Below are 8,147 nucleotides of genomic sequence, written 5' to 3'. Positions count from 1 at the left end.
GATAAAATTCACATACATATTGGAAAACAAAATACAAACACTGAAAAGGAAATGGAATAACATAAGGTGTATTTTTAACTCCGTTACACCCACCCCCACTGAATTTTATCGAATTTGAGCCACAAGTACACAGGAGTCATCAAACACTCAAAGAATCACAAACTAAAGTGGGTACCTCAAAGGTGAACCAACAATAAAAGTGTCCCAGAAGGACAAAGTGGAATGAGGGTGGCGCCAAACCCTCAACCCATCTACTGGTAATAGGGTGCCTTCTACACCCCACAAACCCCACACTGAAACAGACTTCACAACACAGGCTCAATTGGCATAAGATATCAGAGAACAGATAAAAGAAATAACAACAGAACAAGTCCAAAAAGGACATAAAAAGGCCAAAAACTAATCTGCAAGGGCCTGGAGCACTGATTTGCAAACACTCTTAACACTAAAAGTGTCAGGGATAACATCCTGCCGAGTCATAGTCTGTATTAGTCTGTTCACAGGTTTAACCAAACGACCAAATCTAGAGCGTACTTGTGATTGACTAACAGGAGTAACAGGCCGTGCAATAGTCGAGTGGTCAGCAGTCGGTAGGGCATGAGTAGACCGACCAGTACTAGAGCTAGAGTCAGACAGTCCTGTCTTTGAGTCAGAGGTTGGGCCAGGCACAAGATTAGAGTCACAGGAAGCATGTTGGCTGGGGCCTCCATCTGGGGACAAGTTGACCGTGCCTTGAGGAGGTGAAGTGACACCGATCAGGTCAGTAACATCCGCTTGTGTCGAGACCGGTTCAGTCAACTGAGTGATCCACTCAACAGTTCTCCCCACAGAGTCCACAGGCTCTGCAACATCCAAGGGGTCCTGCTCTCCAGCTGAAAACGTCGGTCCACATACGGTCTGCTGATCACTTTCACACTCTGACCTGGTCTCATTCACATCACTGACACTTGGGATGGAGCAACTACTGACAAAAGTTGAAGCATTGTTGGACGTGTCACAGAGCTCTACTGGAAGGAAGTTCACAGGCATCAGGAGGTTTCTGTGGACAGTCTTCACCCTTCCCGTAACACTGTCACTGATCTTGTAGGTGTGGGTTTCAGGATTGACATCCAGGACAGTATAGATAATTGATTCCCACTTATCAGCGAGTTTCTTTTTCCCTCTTTCCTTCTTGTTGGCTAAAAGCACTCGATCTCCTATCTCAATGCTGGACCCCTTTACCCTCCTGTTGTACAGCAAAGTGTGTCTGTGTTGTTCCTTAGCGGCATGTTCCTGAGCAACCACCATCGCCTCCTTAAGGTCGCTGGTAAGAGACTGCACATACTTGTCATAGCTCGTCACAGCTGAATCATGCAGGACAGAGCGAAACAGGACATCCACGGGCAGGCGTGGGACACGTCCAAACATGAGATAGAAGGGGGGAAAGCCCGTTGTTTCGTGGGCGGTACAGTTGTACATGAAGGTAAGAGTCTGTAACTTTCGAGGCCAATCGGCTTTTGCTTCAGGGGATAGGGCACGAATCATCCCACCCAGGGTCCGATTGAAACGCTCCACAGAACCATTGCCCATGGGATGATAAGGCGTGGTATGTGATTTCTTGACGCCAGAAACTATCAGCAGCTCACTGATCAGTTGACTCTCAAAGTTAGGTCCCTGGTCGCTGTGGATTCTTTCTGGAAATCCGAACACACAGAAGTACCTATTCCACAGAACAGTGGCAACTCGTTTAGCGGTTTGGTCCTTACATGGGAATGCCTGTGCCATTCTCGTGAAATGGTCTGTGACGACAAGGACATCAACGGACTTATTCCGGGAGTCTTCTGCAGACCAAAAATCGATGCAAACCAGCTGGAGTGGTCTAGATGTGACAATGCTCTCCAGAGGCGCTCTCCCCTCAGGTTCAGCTGTCTTGCTCACAATACAGCGCTGACACCGCCGAACGTACTCTCTCACATCCCTGTCAAGCGTCAGCCAGAAGAATCTCTGTCGGGTTAAGCTCAAGCTCCTTGACTGGGCCTGATGACCTGCCTCGTCATGCACACCACGGAGGGCCTCAGCTATGAGTGAGTCAGGGACCACATATTGGTGACGCTTGGCTCTTGTCCGTTGATCTTTTGAGACCCTGTACAGGACACCATTGACTACGTTGAGTTTGTCCCATTGCTTCAGGTATTTCAACACTGCAATTGGTTCTTTTGCTTTTTCTCTCCTAGTAGGCCTCCGGTGCCTCTCAACATAGAACAGGACACGGGAAAGGATTCTGTCCCGAAGCTGACTGTCACAAAGGTCTTTTTCAGTGTAAGCAGGTAAGGCATCCGCGCCAGGAGCCATCAGTTGTGGAAGATACTGCAAAGCGGTCATGGCACGGGCAGCAGGACCAGCATCCCAACAGATGTGAGACTGTAAGACGGCGGACACCACCTCCCGTTCCAGAGCTTGCGAGTGCAACTGGAGAGGGCCGTGTATGGACTGGTGTGAATCGCATGGGGTCTGGTCCCGACTACTGGAACTAAAAAAAGCCTGATGGACAGATGCAGACGACACCCCTTGGACCTCACTGAGGAGATTCTGATAGGGCTCAGCAAACAATCTTTGACCTACAGGGACACCAACAAAAGGGACACGGCTTAAAGCATCTGCCACAATGTTCTGCCGACCTGGAACATACTTTATGTCGAAGTCATAGCTGGCAAGTTTGGCTACCCAACGTTGCTCACAACAGTCGAGCTTCGGCTTGGTCAGTATGTGAGTCAATGGGTTATTGTCCGTCCAGATTGAAAACTTGTGGCCCTTCAGCCAATGACTGAACTTGTCACATACGGCCCATTTTAGAGCCAAAAACTCAAGTCTGTGGGCTGGATAGTTCTTTTGGGACTGAGTTAGTGACTTGCTTGCAAAAGCTATGGGTCTGGCACGGGACTCGCCCTCCTTAACTTGGGACAAAACTGCGCCTATTCCATCCAGAGATGCGTCAGTTGAAAGCGCGAAAGGGCGGGAAAAGTCAGGGTGGGCTAGGACTACGGCATGCATTAAGCACTCTTTCAGGTTTTCAAAGGCTCGAACATGTGCAGTTGTCCAGTCAGCAGCAGAGAGTTTCTTGTACTGAAGTTTAGACTTATTGTTTCTCCCTTTCCGCTTCTCACCCTTCAGGAGGTCGAATAAAGGCCTGGCCATAGCAGAGTACTTTGGCACAAAGTGCTGATAGTAATTCACCATTCCCAGGAACGACCTGATGCGCTTTTGGGAAGGCGTCACGCCATCGGGCTCCATAAGGTCAGCACAGGACATGTTAGCGATACCCTCGACCTTGCTAGGGTCTGTGGAGACGCCGCTCTCACTGATGACATGGCCCAGAAACTTTACAGACCTCCGCAGAAAAAAACACTTCTTAGGAGCCAATTTCAAGTTGTGGCCACGTAACCTTCCAAACATCATCTCGAGACGCTGAAGTGCTGTGTTCTCATCAGGCGCGAAGACCAAGAGGTCATCCAAGTAGCAGAGCAAACTTAGATAGTTCTGATCTCCGAAAATGTTGGTCATCATCCGCATAAAGCTACCGGGACTGTTGCAGAGGCCCTGTGGCAGACGATTGTACTCGTAAAGGCCCATGGGAGTGGTAAAGGCCGAATACTTCCTGTCTTCCTCATGGAGCGGCATGTTATAGAAGCCGGATGTCAAATCCACGGTGCTGAAAAGACAGTTGCCTCCGAGAGCTGCTAAGCAGTCAGCTTGGTGGGGAAGCGGATGAGCGTCCTTCAGGGTTCTTTTGTTCAGCCAGCGAAAATCAGTGCAAATGCGGGGATCACCATTCTTCTTCCATACTAGCACTAGCGGTGACGCATATTCACTTGTCGACTTTCTGATGATCTCTTTCTCCTCCATTTCACTTAACACTTGGCGCAACTTTTGATACTGGCTCGGCGGCACTCGCCGGTAGGGAAGTCTGAAAGGTCTGTTGTCTGAAAGGTGTATCCGGTGTACAAAGCCCTTCGCCTCGCCGCAGTCCAGATGGTGGCGTGAAAATACGTCCTGGTACTGCAGGACAAGGTTCGCCATTCTCCTCTTGTACTCATCCGACACCTCACATGAGCCGATGTCAACATCAGAGAGCCCTATTGAGCTGAGTTGTTCTTTCACACACTCAAGGTTGACTGCAGACGACACAGCCGATGCGGCACAGCTGGACAGTAATGATTCAGGTTGCTCAGCCTCATCAATGTCCTCAAGAGCGACACAGGCATACACGTCTGCCAACTTTGCATTGCGTCTTATGATCACTGGCTTGTTGGAGGTATTGATAAGCTTTAAGGGAACCCACCTATCGCCCCACAGATGAGTCACGAGCTTGGCAACAAGAACACCTCTAGGAGCTGAACGCGAAGAAGTGGGTTCGGTCAGCACTGTACTACCTGGAGACACGACAGTGTTGTTAGGCAGTTTGCCCCAGACGAGATACTCTTGGCCTGGTTCGAGGCAGGTAGCAGAGTTCGACCTAACTGTGCCAATTTTGTCTGGGATGTGATCACCTTGCCAGGGGTTCAGACCAGAGAGCATAGACAGGAACCGCACAGATTCAGGGTCTCTTGAAAAGCAGGGACTGGACACTGTTTGCCAATATGACTCACACTTCTTCGACTGTCTCAAAATATGCTTAATGACATTTGCTCCAAGGATGATATCATCATGTTGGCCCTGGACAACAAGCGTTGGAACCAGCATCTTGCAGCCATAGACCTCCATTTCCAACTCGAAAGCATACTTTGGCTTTACACGAAGTCCGCCACAACCAACCAGAACCACGTCCACACTCAACAGTTTCTCAGTTGTAAGTATGCCAGCGTGTCTCAGTTTTTCTTCCGTGTTCTCGCTAATGCTACAGGCCATGGATCCACTATCCAGCATTCCACCCATCTTAACTGAGCCACCGATAGTCACAGGTGTGTAGAAAAGGCTGTCACTGCTGCCAACTTTGTGAATATTCTGATACACAACTTCTTGGCTGGAACTAGACATTACAGCAGAGGAGTAGATAGACTCAGCATCAGATATATCATCAATTTGGGAGTTTGTGTCTAGACCCGTACTGCCTCCCTCCAAATACAGGTCACTCAGTTTCCCTGAGACTGGGAAGGAGAAGACTTGGTAGCATTGACAGGACACTGTAATCTGGTGTGGCCGGGGGCAAGACATTCAAAACAAAGTCTCTCTGACATGCAGTGCGAGATGGTGGTGTGGCCAGCCTCTCCACAGACTTTGCAAGCTGACTCCCTTGGACGCCTCTGGCGAGCACGAGAAGGACCACCACTCCCCGCAGGGCGGGAACCACGGAGCTGTACTCTCTCCATCACCTCCTGAAACATTTCCACCATGCGACTGAGTAGCCTCTCCTCCGACTGCTGTAGGTTTTGAGCCACCACTGGAACCGAAGCATAACTCGGGGTGCTTGCCATGTGACTAGGCGTAACTTGAACTGAGTGAGAAGAATGAGACTTGGAGGAACACAGTGTGTGGAGTGGCACTTCAGGAGTGGAGGAGTGAATAATGGCGTGGGGGCACTGATCGGGCAGCGGTGGGGTCACTGACAGCAGACCGGACCGCTCTGGGGCCACTGCAGCAGCGTGAACCTTGAGTTGAGGCGCACTGGTAGTTCGTAGATTAGCCCGTAACTCTCTCTGATAGTCATCAATTCTCAGCTGGACGTCACGTGAAGACCATTCATGAATGGGCTTCCACTTAAAAGTGGACGACAGATCTGGGTCCGGGCAATACTTGACAAACATGAGAGCAACTTCATTATTCAAATCACTTGCCTCATCACCTTGTCTATGAAGACCCTCCAGCGCACGGTCAGCAGCCTTATTCAACCTTATCCAATAGTCGACTGGATCTTCTTTGTGCTTGGGCAGAGTGGCATAAAAGTCTGCAAGGGGAAGGCATGAGGGGGCATCACTGAAATAACGCAGAAGAACATCATATATTAGAGTAGGCTTCTCAGTAGCATTAAGGTCAGGGTCCCCACGCAGAGCGATCTTAACAACGTCCCTGGCCTTGCCCAACAGGTGACTTGTGATTTCTTCTGCTTGTTCGTGCAGTGGAGTCCCCCTTTTCTTGAGGTAGGTCTTAGTCATGTCAATCCAGTCCTGGACTGAGAATCTGTCACAACCGTCACCTTTAAATGACTGAAGGTCTCTGTCAGGTGCGACATGTACAGTCACGTGAGGGGAGTCACATTTGGTCATGCTACACTGAGTAGGGTGAACGGGAGGGGAGGTCTGATTATCACTGCACATATTAACAAAACCAGCAGACATCAGCTTAGCAACAATGGACTCACCGATCTGGGCACCTAATTGTCCCACCATATCTGTAAGCTGGTGAATAGCACTTGCATCACTATTGGGCGTAGACGTTTGCACCTTTTCTCCACCTAACTCAGGAAAAACCTGACTTACACCCAGTCCAGTTTTAACACTGTCAAACGAGGCTTTTGGATGTCCCACATTCCCACCATCACCATCACGACTCAGCCCTAAACCTCTACCCTTAGGCAAAACAGGTGTGGTAAAGTCATCCATTGTGACGTGTACTCAGATGTATAATTTACTAAGTAATACTTGCGTTGTGTAACAAGAAGAAATATATTAAATGTCCAAAATAGTATGGCAGAAAAATAATAACTGCAATCAGTAGTACCAGTAACTCTTAACCCCCCCCCAACGTCCTGATTTTAACGCCAGTTGGACTCAGGTGTACCAACTGATGGATCAGATGAGACGTTGAAATGCAGGCAGGCAACCACGGTGATCGGCGTGGAGCAGATCTGGAGATCCGACAGGTCACGGCACCAGTGTTACGGATGCGAACTCCTCACCAATCCGTATACAGAGGACAGAACACACAATGGAGCTGACCACGTTTACTGTGACAGACATAAAAAAATACACTATTTCAGTGTCTTCACATGGACCGGGCACTCTCGCTCCCCTCATCAGTTTATAACAGAACTGTGAGGAGGGGGCGGCAGCAGCACAAAAACACATTAATACATACTGGCCGGGTTATTACATATTATTACACAGAGTATAAATCATGTGAACTCCTTTTATATGTGAACAAATCATGTATGAACTTATTATCAATGAACCATGTATAAAATTATATTGTGTGGAAACAGGCGTATTAACATGGAGCAAAATGCACATATTATGTATTTTACACTTATAAACGAAATAAACATACCTGTGACAGACATAAAAAAATACACTATTTCAGTGTCTTCACATGGACCGGGCACTCTCGCTCCCTATAAAATAAAATGACATTGTAAAATGGCTGCCGTCGTAACAACGTTGTCTACACAGGTTAGCTAACTGAAATAAAATCGAGGCTGAATAAAAACGTCTCCAAAACTCTTATCAGCTCACCAAAGTACACAAAACAGTACCAATACAACTTAAAATATTTTCTTCACAGCATACATCAGTGTGAGACTGAAGTTAGCATATTAAATAAGTGAAAAATATATATATATTGCCGCGACGAACTTACCCTCATCAGTTTATAACAGAACTGTGAGGAGGGGGCGGCAGCAGCACAAAATAACGTTCGCGCGAGCGGAGTGCAGTTTCCGGTTTTTCAAAATAAAATATAAAAGCGATAAAATTCACATACATATTGGAAAACAAAATACAAACACTGAAAAGGAAATGGAATAACATAAGGTGTATTTTTAACTCCGTTACACAAGCCTTAGCAAAATGTCCAAACATTCCACAATACCAGCAGCGGAGGGATCCCTGCCACGCCCCAGACGAGGGAGTACCAAGCCTTGGGTATGAAGGGCGGAACGGCTGGGGACCCCTAGCGGCCTGTGTTGACTCAGGAACTCCAGCAGTCTGACCCGCACCTGGATCTGTAAACACAACAGCTTGAACCTTTTCTTTCAGCTTGCCTTGCAAATCATTTAGTTGCATCTGTGCCAGCTTCCTTTGAATCTGGAGGTCCTGTTCAGAAGTCTTGGTTAGGTCTTTTCTGTATCGGGTTACTGCATGAACCACATGATCACGGAACTGTTGTGCTGGCATAGATGTTAGACCAACGACATCCTCCAAACGTCTGCTGACATCCTTTGGCATTGAGTCGATGAC

This window comes from Melanotaenia boesemani, chromosome 16 (assembly GCF_017639745.1).
Source record: "Melanotaenia boesemani isolate fMelBoe1 chromosome 16, fMelBoe1.pri, whole genome shotgun sequence".
In the NCBI taxonomy this organism is placed as follows: Eukaryota; Metazoa; Chordata; class Actinopteri; order Atheriniformes; family Melanotaeniidae; genus Melanotaenia; species Melanotaenia boesemani.
Note: the sequence above shows the minus strand (reverse complement) of the source record.